This window comes from Heterodontus francisci, chromosome 8, assembly GCF_036365525.1.
Source record: "Heterodontus francisci isolate sHetFra1 chromosome 8, sHetFra1.hap1, whole genome shotgun sequence".
Lineage (NCBI taxonomy): Eukaryota > Metazoa > Chordata > Chondrichthyes > Heterodontiformes > Heterodontidae > Heterodontus > Heterodontus francisci.
Window position 1 is genome coordinate 67,160,430 of NC_090378.1, and position 8,124 is coordinate 67,168,553.

The following is an 8,124-nucleotide window of genomic DNA, read 5'->3' on the forward strand; positions in this document are numbered from 1 at the left end:
TGGTAAGCTATGGACAACTCCTACAGTTACTGTTCCAGACATTAGGTCACACTCTAGGTGCACCTGATACAAAGGTACGGGCATATACTCCCCGCCAATACCATTCACTAAAACCTTAGGATTCAGTGCGCTCTCTGGTGGAAATGTTATGCCTTTCCCCAGCAAAAGAGTTTGGGTGGTTCCTGTATCCCTAAGTATAACTGTAGGTTTGCCCGCCTCACTTGAGGGGTAAGGAGTTACTCTTCCTTTCGACAAGAATTCCCTATAACTCTCAGGTATCTTATTCACAATGGTTTATGTACTTGGCCTTACAGCTGTAGTGAGAACTACAGCCTGATCTGTCGTACTTTTGGTCAGGGCCCCTTTCACTGCATTGGCTTTGTGCTCCTCATGGGTACCCCACAACTTCCAGCTTTCTGCAGGAACATGTCCCACCTTGTGATAATGGTAACATTTAGGCTTGCAGACCTCCCTTCCATCCGCAGCACCTTCCTTTCTGGCCTGAGGAGAAGATCCTGGAGGATTCCCAGCTGTCTCCTCTTGTCCCTGGCTACTTGCCTTCCTTTGACTCTCCCACCTTCTATTCTTCTCGGGTTTGTGGGGGTGACGGACAAAGGGTTTGGGCTTACACACAAGCTCAAAATCATCAGCAATTTCTGCTGCTTGTCTGGCCTTTGAAACCTTCTGATTCTCTACATGGGTTCTTACTAAGGGAGAGAGTGAATTTTTAAATTCTTCCAGGAGAATTAATTACCTAAGGTATGGCCTTGATCTTTAGTGCCCGTATCCAATGATCAAAATTATTTTGCTTTACCCTCTCAAATTCTATATAAGTCTGCCCAGATAATCTACAGAGGTCCCTAAATTTCTATCGGTCAGCTTCAGGGACTAACTCATACGCAGCGAGAATAGCCTTTTTTGCCATCTCACAGGGCTAAATTTTATTTGGGTGCCACGCTGTGCAGCGACGCCATTTAAACACAGCAGTGTGCGCGCATTCAGCAGCCGCCGCAGAGCCTCCGCAACATTACGCGCAGAGGCTCATTTAAATAGAGGGGGCGGAGCGGCCACCCCCGGTGACGTAGAGAGAATGGCTGACATAGACGGGATGGCTGCCGCATCCCCAGCAATGGCGTCCGGCACCACCGCACAGGTGCCGGTGCCATTTTTAAAGGGCATTAAGCCCTTACAATAAATTTTAATTTTTAAAGGGAAAACATAATTTTATATTTAATAAAAATCAATAAAGTGATGGAGGCCCTTCCCCAATCCCCCCAATGGCCATTTCATTGCCTGAAATAACCATCAATTGATTTTTCAAATAGCCAAACATCCCCCCCAACCTTCAATCTTTTGCCCTTCGACCACTTCCCACCATCCCCACATCCAATAAAATTGATTTCCCCGCTCCTCTGCCCTTCCCGCCCTGAAATTTTTATTACTTCACCCCCTCCCCACCAGGTCTTGCCTTGGAACTCCATGTGGAGTTCCGAAGTCGAGCGATGGCCGAACAGAGGCCATAAAATCGGCGTGGGATGGCAGGTAAGTTAATTTGAATATATTTAATGGCAATCTACATATGGAGATGAAGGGCCCGCCACCAGGCGGTGGGGTGGGGGGCTGCACCGAGGTCCCTCCACTGCCGGTAGCAAGCGGCGGGCCCTTCTTGACGACGCAGGTCGAGGTGGGCCTCTCCCCGCAGAATTTTAGTGGCCCCCGCACCACGACCTGTGGCGTCGAGGGGCCAGTAAAATTCAGCCCATAATCTGCAGAAGCCTCCCCAGAAAGCATAGCATAAACTTCATGAGCTCTGCCTATCAACTACTTTACATCAGCAGTATCCAGCTTTCCTTTGGCCACTTGTACTGTTTGGCTATCTTTTCAAAAGAAATGAAAAATGCCTCCATATCCCTATCTTCAAACTTTAGGGAGGGCTCACAAAATTTAAACAGCTCTCCACTGGGTCCTGAACTGGAGACAGATCTTTCCCCACCAGAAATTTCACTGAAGTCAAGACCACTCTTTTGGCTTATTTCCAGCTTTCTAATCTCAACTTCCCTTCTCTCTCTCTTTGCAATTCTAGTTCGTTACTTTATTGTCAATTTTTCCTCAAGTTCAAGTCTTTTTATTTCTTTTTCTTGCTCAAGCTACTTCATCTGTAACCAAATTTTAGCTAATTCAACTGCACTACCCTCTGGTTTGCTTTCTTCTTCTTCCAATTTCTAATGGTGTGCTATTACTTCAATTATGTCTATTTTCTTAGCTCCTGATTTTAACACTAACACCAACAGTTCTGCCAATTCCTTTAGTTTAACCTTGGTTAAGTATCTCAAATCACTAGGGATACATCCTGCTTCCCCAGAAAAGTTGCAGCAATTGTTAAAGACATTCTAGTGGCATAAACTTTACTCTATTACACAAGAAATCTGATTCTTTTTATTTTTCCTTTTTCAATTATTATTACCCCATTTACAATTGTACGTTGTCGGCGTTGGGTTTATCCCGACAAAAGAACCCCCAATTATAATGTTATGACCAAGGCAGGAGGTGTGCACTGTTTATTCTAGTCTCACTTCTCCACAGTTCATGACATATTATTTTTAATTTTCCCATTTATCGATACGGTCAATCATATACTCTATTTTTCCCAGAATAGGACACACTAACCAGGTTTCTTTAATGAACAAGAAAATTATCAGTTTATTATAAAACAAGTCTTAACCAGTAATGAAGTAAAACGTAATCACACAAGTTCAAATTTTACCTTAGTCCCTTCACACTCACACACCACATATACACCAGTAAACCAAAAAATAAGGAATTCTTTCAGAGCTCTGTTACAGACAAAAAAACACCTGAGCAGATTACTTGCTCATTTTGGAAGAAAACTGCAGATGAGATATGTTGTTCCAAAACTGGCATACTGTCTAACTTCTGAGTACACATTGACAGGTCACTGGGGTCTTTTAGAACTGGTCTTTTCAGGTGGTGTTGAGAAGTAATTTTAGCAGGCTTTCTTCAGAGACAGGAAATGAGATGAATTGACACACTGGACTTCTAAGGGTCTTTTAGGGAGCTCCTGGAAAGTGAGCTGCATTGTGGTCTTCTGTCCTTTCTTGACATTTCAGCAGCAGACATGACTTTATCTCACTCCAGAAGATAAAACAACAGACTGACTCACAACCATAAAGCTTGTAAGTTTTCTGCCCATCCCAGGTGCTCTGCTACTGCCAGGCTTGTCCAATCAAAGGGGTGCTTGTCACTTCTCTGCCCCTGTTAGCAGGGTTTCTGTTCTATCTTTAACTTGAGTCATGTGACAACCAGTAACATTGTTGCCAATCCGGCTCCCTCAGTGTCCTCTTGATGGCTCTCTTTTTTAAAAAAACTGGTCCAACATTTATTTAGTTTAATTATAAATTCCTTCAAAAAAATGTTAACAAAAAACAATCACTTTCATCACAACAGACAATTAACATGTGTTCCTCTAATTTTGGCCTCATGAGGTTCCCTGATTTTAATCACTCCACCATCGGTGGCCATGTCTTCAGCTGCCTAGGACCTAAACTCTGAAAATCTCTTCCTAAACCTCTCTGACTCTCTACCTCTTTCCTCCTTGAAGACACTTGTTAAAACTTAGCTCTTTGATCAAACTTTTGGCCATCTGCCCCAATGTCTTGTTAAGTGGCTTGGTGTCAAATTTTGCTTACAATGTTTTGTGAAGTGCCTTGGGACATTTTATGTCAAAGATGCAATATTAATCCAAGTTGTTGTTGTCCAAAAGAAGGGCAGCTAGCACTGGTTGTTTTCCTGGCATAAGCTGTTTATGTTGCTGTATCGGCTCTGCTATTCCTGGTGTGGTGGTGAATATATTTCTCTGCAATACCATTGGTATTGCATTGCATTGGTGCACCTCATTCACAGGTTGGGACTGTTGTTAACTGCATCTCTAAGGTAAATGCAATGATTTTTAGTAGCAGCAGTGATTATTGAAACTCTAATGTATAGTAATTGAGTGATGACTTCCCATTTGCCAGCGTTCCTGATCTTGGTCATTTTACTGGGGAGGGCCCAACACTTCCCCATACTGAAGGAAGAAAAAAATCTGAGGATGTCATTCCTGTACCACTAGCACATGACTCCAGGTAGGCAGATTAAGTCATTTTTGGTTGAGGTCTGGGATTAGCTAGCTTGACTGGTTACTTATGATACGTTTGTATTGCAGAATCGCTTTAAGAAGTTGTTCCTGGGTCGTGAGCCAGCATCTGCTGAGTAGGATGCATGTTTTTGAACACTGTTTATTTACTATTTTAACTTGTTATTGTTTAAATTTTTAATTTCCAGAGTAGGGGATGCTGTTGGGCGGGAGGATATTATTTCTTTCCCTGTGGATGTGAATGAATGGGGCAGTGGGCTATGGTGTGCCAGTGTCAGGGTACTGCTGGTATAAGATATAAGATTGGATAGACACTAATTTATGTCTCGGTTGAGATTGAGTATGACTATCAGCTGTAGCACTATCTGAAGCACTTCTTCAAAGAATGAATCATGCTGAAACAACTCAGCCTGCTTTTGCGCAATAGCAGAAAAAACCTTAAGGATGTGCAGTTTAATTTCTAAATAAGAGGCAATCTTTTTTAAAACAATTGTATTTTTATTCATGATATAAATCTTAGACTATAAAATAAGTTTGCTATTGTATAAATTTCATGTAATATACTGCAAACAATGCAATATATCTTTTTGCATTAATAGTATACCAGTTAAGAGTATGAGAATTAATCCAGGCAGGACTGAGATGGAATTTGTAAACTGCTGAATTTTCCTTCTTCAAGCATCTCGCCCTTTTTCACCCATCCCATCTCTCTTAAAATCCTTATGGGTACCATTATCCTCAGAGAGATCTCCTTCCTCTTGATGAGTTCAACTGGTATCTAAATTTCCCTGGCTCACTCTCCTCTGATCTTTATGCCTCCTATCCTTACACAATCTCTCCTTTCATAAATTCTGTCCCACACCTATGGCAGTTCCCTTGATCTTGCTTCCTCCTGTGGCTTCTCCATTCTTGTAGTCTCAATCACTCTCTGGGCTCTCTCTGAACCCTTTATTTCCCATACCACCCATATCCCTCCAGCTATTCTGCTTATTCACTGCCAAAACTTCCAATGCTCTCTCCTCTGGTTCTTCACCCACAAGGAGATGGTGGTGTAGTGGTAATGTCACTTGACCAGGCTAATGCCCTTGGGACATGGGTTCAAATCCCACCACGGCAGCTGGTGGAATTTAAATTCAATTAATTAATAGAAATCTGGAATTAAAAGCCAGTCTCAGTAATGGTGCCACGAAACTATCATCAATTGTCGTAAAAAAAAACCCCATCTGGTTCACTAATGTCCTTTTCAGGAAGGAAATCTGGTGTCCTTACCCCTGGTCTGGTCTAAATGTGGCTCCAGACCCACAGCAATGTGGTTAACTCTTAACTACCCTCTGAAATGGCCTAGCAAGCGACTCAGTTCAAGGGCAATTACAGATGGGCAACAAAAGACTTGCAGGTTGGTAGGTAAATTGGCCATTATAAATTGCCCCTAGTATAGGTAGGTGGTAGGGAAATATAGGGACAGGTGGGGATGTGGTAGGAATATGGGATTAGTGTAGGATTAGTATAAATGGGTGGTTGATGGTCGGCACAGACTCAGTAGGCCGAAGGGCCTGTTTCAGTGCTGTATCTCTAAATAAAATAAAAAAATGCTGGCCTTACCAGCGACGTCCACATCCCATGAAAAAAAAACACCTCTGCTATTGTTGACCTGCTGAACTGCTCTTTCATTGATGCCATTGATGCTCTTATTCCCACCAATATAATTACTGTCTCCCACCCCTGCTGTTTTCTTGGCAAAATTCCATCTTCACTTCAATGATAAAGGCTCACTAACTCAAATACATCTGGCATACGACTGGGCTAAACTTTCACTGAAAGATTTGCCTCAATGATGTCAAACATTACCATGTTTTGTGCTCCTTAGCCAAATCTTACCGAGTCCAGGATCATGCAGGAGGACAAGATCTGCCAAAAGTTCCTTTTTCTCCATGATTAACTACTACGTTAAATCCATTTGCCCTGCCTTTTCCACTGATATCAAGTGCGCAGAGCTCATGGATTTTTCATGTCTAAGATTAAGATATACCAGTAAGCAGGGATTCCAGTTTCTGGGTTGACATCCAGCAGGGTACATAGAGTTATACAGCACAGAAACAGGCCCTTCAGCCCACCGTGTGCCAATGGGAACAAAGTAGCCACCTCTACAGCATTTGGTAATGGTCAACTGTACTATCCTTCTTCATCAACCCCTCTCTGTTGTCTTAGTCCTCCAAGGATTCAGCCATGTACCCCTCCTCCTCTTGGACTCAGTGACATCACCTTCAAGCAAGAGATCAACTTCAATATGTGCCGATCACATCCAGCCTCACTTTTCCACCACTTCTCTTGACTTTTCCACCACTTCTCTTGACCCGACAACTGCCTCTGTGCTGTCAGGCTGCCTGTTCAACATTGTCATAGATCAGTCAAAATTTACTCCAACTGAATATTGGGAAGACTATCCCTTTCAGCTTTTGCCAGAAACTCTGCTCCCTTATCACTGATTCCATCTCTTCCCCGACCACATACCCAGGCTGAACCAGACCATGTGAATCCTTGCTATCCTGTTGGAACCAGAGATCAACTACAAAGATATCATCCTATCCAACATCACCATTGTTTACTTCCACATTGGAACCTTGCCTTCTTTGACTTTTATCTCATTCTCACCTTAAATGATCTATGCACACTTCTGTCACCTTTAGACTCAATTTTTCTGATGTTGGTGAACAGGATAAATCTGTTACTTCTGCAGAAAAGTAGTATTTGCACTGTAGAAGACAGAAAAACAAAAGTGGAACTTGATAGACTGGAGGACTGATAGGTTATAAAGAAAATAGATGAACCTGTGGAATCTGGGTAAACTCACTAGTAATTGCTGACAAAAGGAATGGAAAATTTTGAATATGCTTGGATGCCATGGAAATATATAATGGCAAATGTTTGTTTTAAAGGGAGAAAGTTAGCTTGGGTATGAAAATTTAGAGATGTTCATTAACATGGTAAATATTGTATCAACATTGCAGTTAAGCAAGTAATTGGTTTCAGACTGGAGAGAATTAGTTTACAAAATGGAACTACTAAGCTTGTGTATGTACTGTTTTGTACAGATCAACGATTATTCCCATATCATTAATCACACAATGAAACCGATCGTCTGTACTAACTAAAAGTAATATCAAGTAATTCAAATAGCAATGGTCCAAATTAAATTAATAAGGCAGTTAACTTATTAATTGCTTTGTATGTTAAGTTGCTTTCTACCATAAGAAATCTGCTTGTTTTTTCTTTACCATTCAATGTCTGGATTACTAGAAACATTAATAATATAAGATAGAAATAATGTAGGATCAGTCTGCTTAGAGACGAGCTTTCTCATGAGTGATATGGAACCTGTCAGAAATCCAGCAGTCAGCACTGAGATATGTGTCAAACTAGTGCAATCTGGGCCTTTTGTTTTTGGCAAAATAAACAACCCATAGTATTTGACAACCTCATTGGAGGCTGAAAAATATCCCACTGAACTCAAATTTATTTACTTTTTTTTCACATGGTCCTACTGTTCCATCTGTTTTATTGATGCTGCAAGAGCAGTATTGAAACAGTATTTAACCTGATTCCTAAACCTATTACTTTCCTTGCTTTGGATGTGGATACATTGTACCAACTCACATTTTCCCCCTACTGAAGGTGGTACAATTCCACTGCCATTCCCTCCAGTACCTCACTCTGTGATCATTTTTCACATATAAAACCAGAAAATGAGTCTTAGCATGCTATTCAACCATAGGAAGCATTGTAGCATACCTACATCTGATTTATGCACTTTTTAGCAGAGGCCAATAGACGGCAATGAGGAATGTAATCCCTTCTGACTCTCCTCCTCCTTTTGCCTGACCTAGAAATGCTGTAGTCAATTTATGCACCCCAATGATTTCCTCAGCTGAAATCAGCTAATTCAGCACCAACCAGGGACCTAAGCTGAGCAT